Consider the following 16,912-nt stretch of genomic DNA (forward strand, 5'->3'; position numbering starts at 1 on the left):
CCAAATTGCAATTAGTGTCTGTGTATAAATAGAGAGTTTGTTAGCTCTCACATGGACGCACTGAGCAGGCTATAAACTGAGCCATTGGGGGGGGGCAGAAAAGAACAAAAGACCTGCATAACAAGCTAATGGAACATTATAAAACAGTAAAAAGGTGAAGGTTCTGGAGTGTCCATCACAGTCCCCTGACCTTAATATGATCTAACCAATCTGGGGAGGGGTTCAAAACAGGAGGCTCATGCAAGACGATCAAAGACTTTGCATGACCTGGAGGCATTTTGTCTAGACAGACAGCTATAACAACTGCAAGAAATCGAGGCCGCAGACAATTACAAAAAAAAGACTGCACGCTGTCATTCATGCTAAAGGGGGCAATACACAGTTTTAAGGACTAAGGGTATGCTAAGTTTTGAACAGGGGTCATTTCATTTGTGTACTTGTTCCAATGTTTTGTTTTATGATTGTGCCATTCTGTTACGGCCTACAGTTGAATATGAATACCATAATAAAAGAAATGTGTTTTGCCTGCCTACTCATGTTCCTTTTTAAAAACGGTACCGTATATTGCCAATTTTTCAAGGGGAGGCAAACTTTTGAACGCAAATGTGTACATACAGTCATGGCCAGAAATATTGGCACCCCTGCATTTGTCAGATAATGCACCACTCTTCGCCCAGAACATTGTTGCAATTACAAATGTTTAGGCATTTTCACATTTATTTCTTTTGTTTGTATTGGTAGGACAAAAAGTGAAGAAACAAAAAGACAAATCTGACACTTTCCACGCAAAACTCCAAAAATGGACCAGACAAGATTATTGGCCCCCTCAAATATTTGGTAGCACACCCGAGGGGAAAAAAAAAAACAACAAATCATTCCTGTAACCATCAATGAGTTTCTTACACCACTCTACTGGAATTATGGACCACTCTTTCACCAACTACTCCAGGTCTCAGATTGGAAAGGTTCCTTTTCCCAACTGGACACCCACCTTTGAGAGACTTCGGCTCTTCCCTTCTCGGGAAACACTGCATCCAATAGAGCTTTAAGCCACACGCCCCACCGGCCCTTTAGTTCTCCACGAGTACCTCCGGCCAGTGAGACACAACATACCATACCAACCTTCACTTTCCCGATTATCGTATGTCAGAACCTTCCAGTGACGAACCCTTAATTGGGTGGGTACCGGTGCTGTCCTGAAAGACTCTTGGAAAAGACGTTAACGGTAAGTGTAACTTAGATTTTCCGCCTTTCATCTTTCAGGACAGAGGATAAATGAGCACTTAGGCTAGGGTGGGACTACAACTTAAAGAACTTTAGGCCCAAAGGCCTGGTCTTTGGCAGATAACAAATCCAGCCTGTAGTGCTTAGCAAAGGTGGTAAAGCTTGACCACATTGCTGCTCTACAGCTTTGCTCCGGTGTAGCACCAGCCAACTCTGCATGCAATGTCGCCATAACCCTGGTAGAATAGGCCCTGATACCTTCCGGGACCTCCATTTCCCTCGACTCCCTCCTAGCCCAGGAAAAGGAAACAAAAAAGGAATCACTTTCTGAACTGCTCTGTACTATCCAAGCACCTTAGAACACACCTCGTCTAGCCTGTGAAAAATATGCTCCTGTTTTCTCACAGGATTTGAACAAAAAGTAGGCAAAACGATTTCTTGGCTTTTGTGGAATCTAAAAGCCATTTTTGGCAAAAATGGCCGGATCTGTCTTAAACAGCACTCAATCTGCAAAAATTTGAAGAAAAGGCGCCATGATCGAAAGGGCTTCCCAGCTCACTAATCCTCCTTTCAGTAGTGATCGCTACTTTAAAAAAAAAAAAAAAAAAAAGTCTTAAGAGTTATCAACTTGACTGCACAAGACGCCATTGGCTCGAAGGGTTACCCTGGAAGAGCCTGTAACACCAGAGATAAATCACACATAGAAAGGGGGAGGGGGGAGCTAACTGGTTCTTTGCCTGCTTAGGGCGTTCACCGCTAGCTGCTCTTCCAGAAAAATGCTCAGAGCAGAAACCTGGCCTTTCAGAGTGCTATGGGCTAGCCCCTTGTCTGCCCCACTTTGCAGGAATTCTAGTACAGCCACTGGGCTGTGTACGTCAAAGGAGCCTTCTGCGCACCAAGTATTAAACGGTTTCCAGACTTTTAGGTAAATTGCGTGCGTATCCTTTTTCCTGTAACCTAGAAGGGTCGCCACCAACCGGTCAGAGAAACCTTTACCCCTCAGCATTTCCTCCTCAGTAACCAGGCTGCCAGATACCACCTCTCCAACTGGGGACAACAGATCGGACCCTGAGAAAGGTCTGCCCGGACTGGCAAGATCCAGGGGGGCTCCACAGCCAGATCTTTCAGGACGGAAAACCACAGCCAGTGTGGCGCTATTCGGATCAGATTTGTGTCTTCCGTCAGCACTGTGGATATTGCTGCAGGGGGGCGGCGCATATCTGGTAAAACGCCAGCTCAGAGAGTACATCCACCCGATCGCCCCGTCCCATCTGTTTAGGGAGAAAAGGGTAAGTTTTCGCATTCTCTCTCGAAGCGAAGAAGTCCACACATGGGACCCCCCATCTTCAAGTGATCATCTTGGAGACGTCCTGACTCAGGACCCAGTCATCCTGCTGAGGAAGTCTGCCAGCTGGTTCAACTCCCCTTACAGATGCACCGCTGAGGAGGAACAGCACCGTGGCTTCAGCCCACTTGAAAATAGCTTCCGCCAGGATCCCCCCTTGGTTGATACAGGCAACCGCTGAAGAGTTGTCCGAGCAGACCTGTACGTGTTGTCCGTGGAGCTCCCGGTGGAAGGCTCTAAAAAAAAGCCAGTGCAATTGCCCTCAACTCCCTTCAATTCGAAGACCACTTCGCAGCATCCACTCTCCAAGAACCCTGCACCAGCTGTGGACCTAGGTGTGCTCCCCAGCCGATGCTGCTTGCATCTGTTGAGACGGTCCCGGATACCGGCAGCACCCATTCCAGGTTGTGAGACAAGTTTGCAGACTTCCTCCACCACCACAAAGATCTCTTTATTTGTCCTGGTACTTGACACGTAGAGTCCAAGGACCTCTGACTGTGGTCCCAAACCCGAAGGATGAACCGCTACAATGGGCAAAAGTGTAGACCTGCCCACTGCACCGCAGGGAGGACAGCCGTCAGCAAACCTAAGGCTGACATGGCCTGTTCCATCAAGATCTGGCGACTGCCCTTTAACAATGCCATCGCCTTGTCCATCTTTTGTTTTTTTTCTTGGGAGAGAAAGACCCTCCGCTGGGTTGAGTCCAATATGTAACCTAAGAAGGTGACCCTCTGGGATGGGACCAGATTGGATTATACTAGGTTCAAGAGCCTCATAGAATTTCCAAAATGCTTCTTGCAACCTGCAGATCCTGGACCAAATGCTCCGGGGAGGGAGCAAACAGGAGGAGATCGTCCAGATATACGATCACGGAAATGCCTCCGAGTCACAAAAAAGGCAGGGTCTCCACCATGACTTTTGCAAAAATGCGGTGGGGTGGGGAATGGGCCAAAATTAAGAGAGCGGAATTGCAGCTGGAACGTCTCCTTCGCGGATCTTAAGGCCAACCTGAGAAACTTTGGACTGCGCTCTGCGATGGTAATATACAGGTAGGCGTCTCTTAAGTCTATGGACGTCATGTAGCAGTGCCTTCACTGGAATGACTGAGTCCATGCAGAACTTCCTGTAGATTACTGAACGATCAAGAGGTTTCAGGTTTAAAATGAGTCTGAATTTTCCTGTGAGTTTGCGTACAACAATGACGTGGGAGTAGAACCTTCTGCCAATCTCCCCTGCCAGAACCCACACCACTACCTCCTGCTGCTCCAGTTCTTCCAGGGAGGATAGAAGAGCAGACTCCTTCTTTGCACACCTTGGAAGGTCTGTGACAAGAAGCCTGTGTGTGGGGGAGGACTTGAAAATTCCAGCCAGTACCTTCAGCCTACTTACAATTCCCAGGACAAATTGATTGGAGGTGACCGACTCCCACTGCAGGAGGAAAGCCCCCAGTCTTTCTCCCACCGTGGGTCTTTCAGGGCTGTTCAAGAGGGCGAAAAAACACTCCCCCCCGCGACCCCTGCTGTTGTGGCGCCAAAATATTTTCTGACCCTCACCCCTGGGGGGTCACAAATTTCTTCTGTGGGCGAGATTTCCTTTTAGCCTGTTCCCCAAACTTCCTCTTGATGGGAAAGACCTTCTTGTCGGCCGTCCGATCTAGAACAGCCTCCAAATCTGGACCAAACAGCAGATCTCCTCTGAGCGATACCCCACAGAGTTTCACTTTGGATGCACTATCCCCCTTGCAAGTTTTAAAGCTAGAGAGCGCTTCTGGCCGAGTTGGCCAGAGCAAAGGACGTTGTAGACATGTGTACCGACTCCGAGGCATCTGCGATGTGCGCTACCCCTCTCAAAAGCATAGGAAAGGAAGATAGTATAGTTTCCTTCGAGGTCCCAGCTTCAATATGCGCCTTTATTAGCGTCAACCAAAACTCCATGTTGCAAGCCACCACCGTGACTGCCGTGGCAGGCTTGAGATTTCCTAAGGAAGAGTCCGAGGTCTTTCAGGAGGGAGTCCATCCTTTTATTTATGGGGTCAGCTAGCAACCCCATGTTCTCAAAAGGCCAGCTCAGTTTTTCTGGACACCTGGGAGAAACCTGCGTACAGCCTAGGAGACTTGTTCCAGACAGCCGCGTCATCCTCCACAAAGGGAAATCTCTTCAAGGCCATAGGGAAAAAAAAAAAAAAAAAAAAAAAAAAAAAAAAAAAAAAAGAGGGCTTCCTTTCAGGGTCTCGCCATTCTTTAACAGATTCTACCAGCCATGGACTGGAAAGACCCTCCAATTAGGTTTCCCCAGAACCTCGTACATCTGGTCGTGGAGCAAGTGACTTTTTCTCCTTCTGGATGCCTAAGGTGGTGTGGATGGCTCCCAGGAGATCCTCCACTTCCTCCAGGGAGAGCTTGTACCTAGAGGCTCCCTCTGACTCCCACTAGGGAGTCTGAGCACACACTATCAGGTTCTTGCTCTAGTTCCTCTCTGGTGCCACCTGGTAAGCTTCCACTGGTGGCGGAAACCGCTGGACCAGGTGCAATGCTCTGCTGCGCTGGCGGAGGATTAACCTGGGGTTGCGGAAGCTAGAAACTCAAAAACGACTCTCAAAAAGATTGAAAGGTGCTAGGAAGATCATCTCTGGACGCTGCCAAGTTTGTACTCTGCTTTGCTGAATGCTCTCCCACTAAGCCTTCAATGCACTCCTTACAAAGCACCTTGGTCCAGGAATCACCCATGGTGGACCTGCATGAGGGGCACTTCTTGGAGCTGTGTGGGGATTTGGACTTCTCTGTGTTCTTGTCCTGGGCCTAAAGGGACAAAAGAAACATTAATGCCTGCCTGCCAGCGCTACCACAGACCACCACCACGACACCCCCCCCCAGGACCGACCAGCACCAGAGTCCCAGATGCACACCCACTTCCCTCTGACCACCAAAGTAGGGGGATAGGGGGACACAACCGTGGAGCTAGCGGGAACATAGTAAAGCCCATCTTTCTGTTTAGCAGAAAAAGATGAGGCCTTTAAAGAAAAGAATACAGTCCCTACAGTCAAAACAGGTGGAGGTTCACTGATGTTTTGGAGTTGCTTCACTGTGTTGCCTTATGAGTTTATGTGAAATCTCCATTAATAGCTGTAAAATATTGTAATTAGGAATATATATATCACTTAGCTTGTATCTATGCAGGCCGGAAGATAGTATCTTCACACATCTGTGAGAAGACCAGACAAGACAGGGCCCAGGCTTTTGTGTACAAACAATGGGATTCAAACCTCATTGTTGTACACAAACTCACTTCAAATAGATCCCATGCTGGGATATGCAATGAAAGGAGGCCAATCCGTAATCAATACTTAACTTCCCGGGAAAATTCAAGTCAATCTCTGGCTCACAAGGATTTGCATTAAAGAGGGCTGGCTTAGGCAAAGCATAGGGAAGCCAACCAATCAGAAGTCAAGCTATGCCAACCAATGAGGTATCAGCCTGTATTGATATACACAGACTAGCTGGGAGGAAATGCTCTCTTTTGGGGGAACCAGCCATCAGAATGGAACCTTGGTAAGAAAGGGTAATTATGGGAAAGGTATGCCCTTTACTTGTAACTAAATATGTTTGTAGATTAATGTTTTAAGGAATTTACTCTGCATTCCTTCATGTAATTCTTTTATTTTAACCTAATATGTTCTTCCTTGGTGTAGATTATAGATAGATGGTCATGTATTAGATAGACTTTCAAATACTTACCAATAAATGTTGCTATTGTGTTAAAGCTTTCATTCTTGGTCAAAGAACTCATTTAAGCCGCATCAGATCTTTGAGATATTAAATCTTAAATACAATAAATGGGTAACAGCTGCTTAGGGCATTGGATGCTTTGACCATATGCATGGCATTATGAAATATGAAGACTACCAAAAAATTCTAGGTATGCAATGTAGGGCCCAGTGTCAGAAAGTTGGATCTCCGTCAGCGGTCATGGGTCTTACTGCAGGACAATGACCCAAAGCACACATCAAAAAACACCCAGAAATGGTTTAAGACAAAGCGCTGGAGAGCACTGAATTGGCCAGCAATGAGTCCAGATTTAAATCCCATAGAGCACCTGTGGAGAGATCTCAAAAAAGCAGTTGGGAAAAGGAACCCTTCCAATCAGAGACCTGGAGCAGTTTGCAAAAGAAGAGTGGTCCAAAATTCCAGTAGAGAGGTGTAAGAAACTAATTGATGGTTACAGGAAGCGTTTGATATCAGTTTTGTCCAAGGGGAGTGCAAACAAATATTAAATTGAGGGTGCCAATAACTTTGTCCAGTCGATTTTTGGAGTTTTGCGTGGAAGGTCAGATTTGGCTTTCTGTTTCTTCACTTTTTTTGTCACACCAATACAAACAAAAGAAATAAAAATGAGAATGGCTAAACATTTCTAACTGAAACAATTTTCTGGGCAAAGTGGCACGTTATCTGACAGAAATGCAAGGGTGCCAATATTTTTGGCCACGACTGTGTGTATATATATATATATATATATATATATATATATATTTCAGAGTATTTCTTTTTATTCAAGCATAACTCCCTCCCCCTTTGTTTCCTTCTATATAAGAGGTATAATCAAGTTGTCCTGCACTTCACAATTTAATTTTGAGCCTTCTATTTCTTAATCTACTAAATAATATGGTTTTTCAGGAAGGTAAGAAGTTTTAAGTGTTTTTACTAACATGTTTTATATATACAGCGGGTAAAATAAGTATTAAACAAGTCACCCTTTTTCCAAGTTAATAAATTCCTAAAGGTGCAATTGACATGAACTTTTCACCACATGTCGGTAACAACCCATGCAATCCATACATACAAAAAAATAAATAAATAAAAACAAATACGTTCAGAAATGAAGTTATTTGTAATAAAATGGAATGACAAGGAAAAACTATTTAACACGCTAACTGAAATTTATTTAATACTTCGTACAAAATCCTTTGTTGGTAATGACAGCTTCAAGACACCTCCTGTATGGAGAAACTAGTCTCATGCATTGCTCGGGTGTGTTTTTGGCCCATTGTTCTAGTCTTAAAGTCTGGAAGAAGGTTCCGTGGGCTTCTTCTATGAACTCTGATCTTTAGTTCTTTCCATAGATTTTCTGTTGGATTCAAGTCAGGCGATTGGCTGGGCCATTCCAGCAGCTTTATTTTCTCTCTTTGAAACCAATTGAGAGTTTCCTTGGCTTTGTGATAGGGTTCATTGTCTTGCTGAAAAGCCCACCCTCGTTTCATCTTCATAACACTGGTAGATGGCAGCAGATTTTTATCAAGAATGTCTTGGTACATTTTTCCATTCATCCTTCCTCCAATGAAATGAAGTTTGCTAGTACCGTATGCTGAAAAACAGCCCCACACCATGCTGTTCCCACCTCCAAACTTTACTGTTGGTATGGTGTTTTTGGGGTTTAGTGCAGTGCCATTTGACCTCCAAACATGGTGTGTATTACGGCATCCAAAAAGTTCAATTTTGATCTCATCGGACCAGAAAATGTTGCGCAGCAAACTTTAAACAAGCTTCAACATGCTTTTTCTAAAGCAATGGAGTCCTGCGTAGTGAGCGTACATACAGGTCATGGCGGTTGAGTGTATTACTTCTTGTTTTCTTTGAAACAATTGTACCAGCTATTTCCAGGAATTTCTAAAGCTCTCCGCAAGTGGTCCTAGGCTCTTGGTGAAATGATGTTCCACTTCCGGATTATGGACCCAAAAGTTCTCACTGGAACATTCAGAAGTTTAGAAATACTTCTGTAATCAATTCCATCAGTATGTTTTGCAACAATAAGGCTGCAAAGATCTTGAGAGAACTCTTTGCTTTTATACACCATGAGAGGTTTCTTGTACGACACGTTGGCATTTTTTTTTTTTTTTAATATGTTCAGGTGTTTTTAACTAGCCTTGCAGGAAATGTCATTCTTGAATGTGTGCGCTGTAATGTTTTGTACTGTTTGTAGGTCTTATAGCAGCACCATCTTGAATTTAAACACATTGTAGGGTGTGCCCCCCAAATATGTTTTTGAATATTGTAATAGACCTTGACCAGATTTTTTGGGCTGGAGCACCCCTCCCCCTCCTCATTACCTCTTATTTAGTGGCCACCAGTGCATAGGATGTAACCCCTTCAGTTCTCCCACAGAGGAGTTCAGCTCCCATGGTTGAGACAAAGGATCTTCCATTCTATTACTAGAGTAGGACCCACTAATTCGGGGTACTTTGTCGCAGTAAGTGGGCTTAGCACTATATGACCATATAGTGTGACCAAACCCCCGTATTTTTTTTAATATGTTCAGGTGTTTTTAACTAGCCTTGCAGGAAATGTCATTCTTGAATGTGTGCGCTGTAATATGTTTTGTACTGTTTTGTAGGGCTTATAGTAGCACCATCTTGAATTTACCAACGCATTGTAGGGTGTGTCCCCCAAATATGTTTTTGTACGTTGGCAATGAGACACCTTTTTATAGGCCATCAGTTAAGACTGAGTCAGCTGATATCAATTTGCACTGACAAGGGGCAAGAATTGCTTTCAGCTGGTGTCCTAGCTTTCCATGCCGTTTTGCACGTCCCTTTCTTCAGGTGTTCAATAATTTTTTCCCGTGTCATTCCATTTTATTACACATAACCTAATTTCTGAACGTATTTGTTGGTTTCTTTGTATGTATGGATTGCACAGGTTGTTAACGACATGTGGTAAAAACGTCATGTCAATAGCACCTTTAGAAATATATCAACCTAGAAAAATGGTGACATGTTCAATACTTATTTTACCGGATATAACTATCTATCTACACACACACACACACACACACACAGTTGTGCTCATAATTTTACATGCCCTGGCAGAATTTATGATTTCTTGGCCATTTTTCAGAGAATATGAAAAACAAACTTTTTTCACTCATGGTTAGTGTTTGGCTGAAGCCATTTATTATCAATCAACTGTGTTTACTCTTTAAATCTTAACCCTTTCATGACTAAGCCTATTTTTGAAATTTGGTGTTTACAAGTTAAAATCCGTATTTTTTGCTAGAAAATTACTTAGAACCCCCAAACATTATGTATATTTTTTTTAGCAGAGAATCTAGAGAATAAAATGGAGATTGTTGCAATATTTTATATCACACGGTATTTGTGCAGCGGTGTTTTAAACGCAAATTTTTGGAAAAGGGACACTTTCATGAATTTAAAAAAATCCAAACAGTAAAGTTACCCCAATTTTTTTTGTATAATGTGAAAGATGATATTACGCCGAGTAAATAGATACCAAACATGTCACGCTTTATAGTTGCACACACTTGTGGAATGGCGACAAACTACGGTACCTAAGAATTTCCATATGCGACGCTTTAAATTTTTTTTACGGTTACCAGGTTAGAGTTACAGAGGAGGTCTAGTGCTAGAATTATTACTCTCACTCTGACGATCGCGGCGATACCTCACATGTGTGATTTGAACACTGTTTACATATGCGTGCGCGACTTCCGTATGCGCTTTCTTTGCTGCGCAAGCTCGCGGGGACGCTTTAAAAAAAATTTTTTTTTCCTTATTTATTTTTAAATTCATAAATTGTGTTAAAAAAAAAAAAAAAAAAGTTTTGATGACTTTTATTGCTGTCACAAGGAATGTATACATCCCTTGTGACAGTAATAGGTGGTGACAGGTACTCTTTATGGAGAGATCGGGGGTCTAAAAGACCCCCCATCCCTCCTTTACACTTCAAAGTATTCAGATAGCCGAAAACGGCGATTCTGAATACTGTGTACTTTTTAAAAACCGGCGCCATTGGCAGCCAAGTAAACGGGAAGTGACGTCATGACGTCGCTTCCGCGTTTACAATTTGAAGGCTGGAACGAAGCCGCCCACAGCTTCGTTCCAGCCCGCCCCCAGCTGCCGGAGGCATCGGATTGGTCACCGAGCCTTCGGATCAACCGGGAGGCTCGGTAAGAGCGGCGGGAGGTGGGACGTCCGCTCCCGCTGCTCCGGTATAACAGCCGAGCGGCTTTTAGCCGCATCGGTTGTTATACACGGGTAGCCAATCGCCGGCTCTAAACAACGGTACCGGGATGATGCCTGCAGCTGCGGGCATCATCCCGGTATAACCCCCGAAAGCCGAGTACGCATATCTGCATACGGTCAGCGGGAAGGGGATAATAGCAACAGAAACTGCCCAAATGACCCTGATCAAAAGTTTACATACCCCGGTTCTTAATACCGTGTACTGCCCCCTTTAACATCAATGACAGCTTGAAGTCTTTTGTGGCATTTGTGGATGAGGCTCTTTATCTTCTCAGAAGGTAAAGCTGCCCATTCCTCTTGGCAAAAAGCCTCCAGTTCCCATAAATTTTTGGGCTGTCTTGCATGAACTGCACGTTTGAGATCTCCCCAGAGTGGCTCAATGATATTGAGGTCAGGAGAATGAGATGGCCACTCCAGTACTCCGGTATTTTTTGATAACATACTGCATTCATCTTGCCATCTATTTTGACCAAATTTCTTGTGCCTTTGTAGCCCACACATCACCAAAACATCAGCCATCCACCTCTGTTTCACAGTAGCAATGGTGTACCTTTCATCATAGTCCTTGACGACTCCTTTCCAAATGTAGCTTTTATGGTTGTGGCCAAAAAGCAAAAAAAACTTTGGTCTCATAACTCTAAATGCCTTTGTGCCAGAAGGTTTGAGGCTGGTCTCTGTGTTGTCTGGTGTATTATAAGCGGGATACTTTGTGGCATTTGCGTAGTAATGGCTTTCTTCTGGTGACTTGACCATGCAGCCCATCTTTGTTCAAGTGCCTCCTTATTGTGCATCTTGAAACAGCCACACCACATGTTTTCAGACTGTCCTGTATTTCACCTGAAGTTATTTGTGGGTTTTTCTTTGCATCCCGAACAATTTTCCTAGCAGTTGTGGCTGGAATTTTAGTTGGTCTACGTGACTGTGGTTTGGTTTCAACAGAACCCCTAATTTTCCACTTCTTGATTAGAGTTTAAACACTGCTGATTGGCAGTCTCAATTCCTTGGATATCTTTTTATATCCCTTTCCTGTTTTATAAAGTTCAACTAAATTTTCCCGCAGATCCTTTGACAATTCTTTTGCTTTCCCCATGACTCAGAATCCAGAAATGTCAGAGCAGCACTGAATGAGGGGTCTGTCAGCAGTCCAGAATTCATTGAGCTTTTATACACAGACACTAATTACAAGCAAACAGATCACAAATGAGGATGGTTACCTTTGATAGCCATTCAAACCCCTTTGTGTCAACTTTTGTGAATGTTATCAGGCCAAAATCACCAGGGTACCATTTTGGTAGTTTCTGTTGCCATTATGATTTAAAAAGAGTAAACATAGTAGATTGATAATAAATGGCTTCAGCCAAACACTAACCATGAGTGAAAGAAAAGTTTGTGTTATCATTCATATTCTCTGAAAATAACCAAGAAATCTTAAATTCTGCCAGGGCATGTAAACTTATGAACACAACTTTGTGTATATATATATATATATATAATTTATTTATTTTTTCCCCCTCACAAAAATGAGTAAGTACACCCCTCAAATTTTTGCAAATATTTTATTTTATCTTTTCATGTGACAACACTGAAAAAAATGACACTTTGCTACAATGTAAAGTAGTGAGTGTACAGCTTGTATAACAGTGTAAATTTGCTGTCCCCTCAAAATAACTCACACAGCCATTAAGGTCTAAACCGCTGGCAACAAAAGTGAGTACACCCCTAAGTAAAAATGTCCAAATTAGGCCCAAAGTGTCAATATTTCGTGTGGCCACCATTATTTTCCAGCACTGCCTTAACCCTCATGGGCATTGAGTACATCAGAGATTCACAGATTGCCACTGGAGTCTTCTTCCACTCTGATGACATCACGGAGCTGGTGGATGTTCAAAACCTTGCGCTCTTCCACCTTCCGTTTGAGGATGCCGCACAGATGCTCAATAGGTTTTAGATCTGGAGACATGATTGGCCAGTCCATCACCTTTACCCTTAGCTTCTTTAGCAAGGCAGTGGGCATCTTGAAGGTCTGTTTAGGGTCGTTATGTTGGAATACTGCCCAGCGGCCCAGTCTCCGAAGGGAGGGGGATCATGCTCTGCTTCAGCATGTCACAGTACATGTTGGCATTCATGGTTCCCTCAATGAACTGTAGTTCGCCATGCAGCCCCAATCCATGACACTCCCACCACCATGCTTGACTGTAGGTAAGACGCACTTGTCTTTCTACTACTCACCTGGTTGCCGCCACACGCTTGACACCATCTGAATGTCAGGGCTGGGCTCAGCCCTTCCTTCTCTGAGCTTGCCGCTCAGCTGTTGGCTAATTGCCAGCTCCCATCTCTCTCCACAGTTACTTAGCTGTTGATGATATCCTGCTCATCAGTCCTGCCAACTTAAGCCGTCCAGTCCAAAGGAGCTCTGCCTTTGCCTTGGTCAACATCACAGAAATTTTCTCCTGCGATCCTGTTCAAGACTTGCTTTGCTGACATCCCTTCTGGCTCCAGATCTTGCTTGCTGTTCCACTACATTGATCCCTGACTTCTGGCTTGGCTGACTATCCGAACTATCTGGCTTTGGCTGTTTTGACTACGTTGGTCCTTTTACTTTTATTATTAAACAAGTGTGATTTAACTGTACTTCTGTCTCAGCCTGATTTCATCGTTTCTGACACTGAACCAAATACGTTTATATTGGTCTCATCAGACCACAGAACATGGTTCCAGTAATTTATTTCCTTAGTCTGCTTGTCTTAATCAAATGGTTTGCGGGCATTCTTGTGCATCATCTTTAGAAGAGGCTTCCTTCTGGGATGACAGCCATGCAGACCAATTTGATGCAGTGTGTGGCGTATGGTCTGAGCACTGACAAGCTGACCCCCCACCCCTTCAACCTCTACAACAATGCTGGCAGCACTCATAAGTCTATTTCCCAAAGACATCCTCTGGATGACGCGGAGCACGTGCACTCAACTGCTATGGTCGACCATGGCGAGGCTTGTTCTGAGTGGAACCTGCCCTGTTAAACCGCTGTATGGTCTTGGCCACCGCGCTGCAGCTCAGTTCCAGGGTCTTGGCAATCTTCTTATAGCCTAGGCCATCTTTATGTAGAGTAACAATTCTTTATTTCAGATACCCAGAGAGCTCTTTGCCTTGAGGTGCCATGTTGAACTTCCAGTCACCAGTATGAGAGAGTGATTGCGATAACAACAAATCTAACACACCTGCTCCCCATTCACACCTGAGACCTTGTAACACTAAGGAGTCACATGATACCGGGGGAGGAAAAATGGCTAACTGGGCCCAATTTGGAGATTTTCAAGTGTACTCACTTTTGTTGCCAGCGGTTTAGACATTAATTGCTGTGTTGATATTTTGAAAAAATATTTACAAAAACGTGAGGTGTATACTCACTTTTGAGAGATACTGTATACACACACTTATTGGCATCATCAATACATTAATTTCCTCTTTACCGTTAATTAAAGCAACAGGGCTAACCGCAATCTCGAGAGGATTGTGATGCAAAGGCTATTCAAGAATTTGGGGGAAGATTCACAAGGAGTGGGCTATGGCTGGTGTCAGTGCTTCATGTTAAATTTGAATTTAAACTTTAACTCTTTGCCTTCTTTTTTTTGACGATCTTGCCTTTCACCGTTGTTCCTTATTACATGCTGCCCTTTTAAAGGAATAGGTGAAAGGTCAGCGATAGATCTAGCTAGGCCTTCAACAATACGAAAAAGGATATTAAGTATTGGCAGCAGAGATCCAGTGACCCATACCGAAATGTATATGGGAATGTACCTGGGAGAAGACAGGGAAAGGATCCTGCCTCTAGTCAATTTAGTGGTATTAAAAAAGAGGGGGGGGGGGGCGATTTCAATGGCATACACACAGCACAGCCTTGACATCAGCCTGTTTAGACAGGCAATAGTCATTTAAAGTTATCAGTGGATGTAAACTCAATCCAATATGACGACATATTTCTAAATTTAGTATGCCCATTTCCTCCTGAACTCGTAAAACTTTAATCTCCCTGATATCCTCGACTCATCTGATCTATTGTTGGACTGTAAGTGGCTGAACAGATTTCCACAATGCAGTGTTAACCAGGTGGCGCAACATCTACTTTTTGTAGGCTGAAGTAGGAATCGAGTTCTGATGTAAAAAGGAAGAATGTAGCCATTTTAGAGACTACCAAGTCAGAGAATTTTTGGGTAAATTCATGAACCTGGGCCCAGAGAATATCCAGGGAGATAAAGGACTAGAACACATGTAACAAAATTACCTCTAGCCTGTCTGAACCTATGAGTCTCGGAATCTATGGGATACATAGAATGCAAACCAGCGGGAGTAGTGTGCTGATGAGCTACCATCTTAGTTACATAGTAGGTGACGTTGAAAGAAGACACAAGTCCATCAAGACCAACCTATGTGTGTGATTTTATGTCAGTATTACATTTTATTTCCCTGTATGTTGTGGTCATTCAGGTGCCTAATAGTTTTTTGAAACTATCGATGCTCCCCCCTTAAACCACTGCCTGTGGAGGAGAATTCCACACCCTAACCGCTCTTACAGTAAAGAACCCTCTACGCAGTTTAAGGTTAAACCACTTTTCTTCTAAATTTTAGTGAATAGCCACATGTCTTATTAAATTCCCTTTCACGGAAAAGCTTTATCCCTATTGTGTGGTCACCAGTACGGTATTTGTACATTGAAATCATATCCCCTCTCAAGCGTCTCTTCTCCAGAGAGAATAAGCTCAGTGCTCATAACGTTTCCTCATAACTAAGGTCCTCCAGTCCCTTTATTCGTTTTGTTGCCCTTCTCTGGACTCTCTCCAGTTCCAGCACATCCTTCTTGAGGACTGCAGCCCAGGACGGCATACTCCAGGTGCTTGGAGCAGTTTGGCATTGTATGCCATTGCTGAGCCTGTCATCTACCCCCAGGTCCTTTTCCATCCTAGATTTCCCCAGAGGTTCTCCCCCTAGAGAGTAGACTGCATTCATATTTTTGCCACCCAAATGCATTAAATTTTAAATTTTTCTACATTAAACTTCATTTGCCATGTAGTTGCCCACCCTGTTAATTTGTTCAGATCTTGCAAAGTTTCCACATCCTGCGGAGAAGTTAATGCCTTGCTTAGCTTACTAACGTCAGCAAATACAGAGATTGGGCTGTTTATCCCATCCTCCAGGTTGTTTATGAATTAAATAGGATTGGTCCCAGGACAGAACCCTGGGGGACCCCACTTTCCACCCCGGACCATTCTGAGTACTCCCCATTTATCACTACCCTCTGAACTCGCCCCTGTAGCCAGTTTTCAATCCTTGTACTCACCCTATGGTCCATGCCAACGGAACTTACTTTGTACAGTAAACGTTTATGGGGAACTGTATCAAATGCTTTTGCAAAATCCAGATACACCACCTCTACGGGCCTTTCTTTATCTAGATGGCAACTCTCCTCCTCACAGAAGGTTCATATATTGGTTTGGCAAGAACGATTCTTCATGAATCCATGCTGATTACTGCTAATGATACCGTTGTCATTACTAAAATCTTGTATATAGTCCCTTATCCCCTCCAAGAGCTTGCATACAATTGATATCAGGCTAACTGGTCTAATTCACAGGGATGTATCTTGGTCCTTTTTTAAATACTGGTGCTACATTGGCTTTTCTCCAATCAGCTGGTACCATTCCAGTCAGTAGACTGCTCATAAAAATTAGGAATAATGGCCTGGCTATTACTTATTACCAATTACCGAGGGTTCTTAAAGGACCCTCGGGTGCAAGCCATCTGGTCCTGGTGACTTATTAATGTTAAGCTTTTCAAGTCTATTTCTAATTCTGTCCTCCGTTAGCCATGAGCATGCTTCCTTTGACATGCCATGAGGATAAACATTGCCGTTTTGATTACTGAAGCTCCCCCCCACCCGATTCCCTCGTGAAGACTGAGGAGTAGAATAAATTCAATACCTTCGCTATCTCTCCATCCTGAGTAACCAGATGCCCTTTACGAATCATATATTGGGACCAATATGATCTGACCTCCCTTTCTTCTTATTTATGTAAAGAATTTCTTGGGATTTTTTTTTTTACTTTCCTCCGCTACGTGCCTTTCGTCTTCTATCTTAGCTGCCCTGATTGACTTTAATTGACTGTACGCAAATTGATATTTTTTTTATGACACTGGCTGAGAAGGGGTTGACATCCATGAGCAATCAAGGGTTAACTGTGCCTAACAATGTGTGATATTTGCTGTTTTTTCTGTGCAACTGGCTGTTTTTTCTCCCTGCAGCCAGACTGCTGTTCCTA

The 16,912-nt window shown here is 43.6% G+C and overlaps 1 protein-coding gene across 2 annotated transcripts in view; it reads right to left on the minus strand.

The window, feature by feature from the left end:
* Positions 1-16,912, minus strand: part of EDC4 (enhancer of mRNA decapping 4) — a 470,500-nt gene that overhangs the window by 354,915 nt on the left and 98,673 nt on the right. The window lies entirely within an intron of this gene.

The sequence above is a fragment of the Aquarana catesbeiana genome, linkage group LG11, assembly GCF_042186555.1.
Source record: "Aquarana catesbeiana isolate 2022-GZ linkage group LG11, ASM4218655v1, whole genome shotgun sequence".
Classification (NCBI taxonomy): Eukaryota; Metazoa; Chordata; class Amphibia; order Anura; family Ranidae; genus Aquarana; species Aquarana catesbeiana.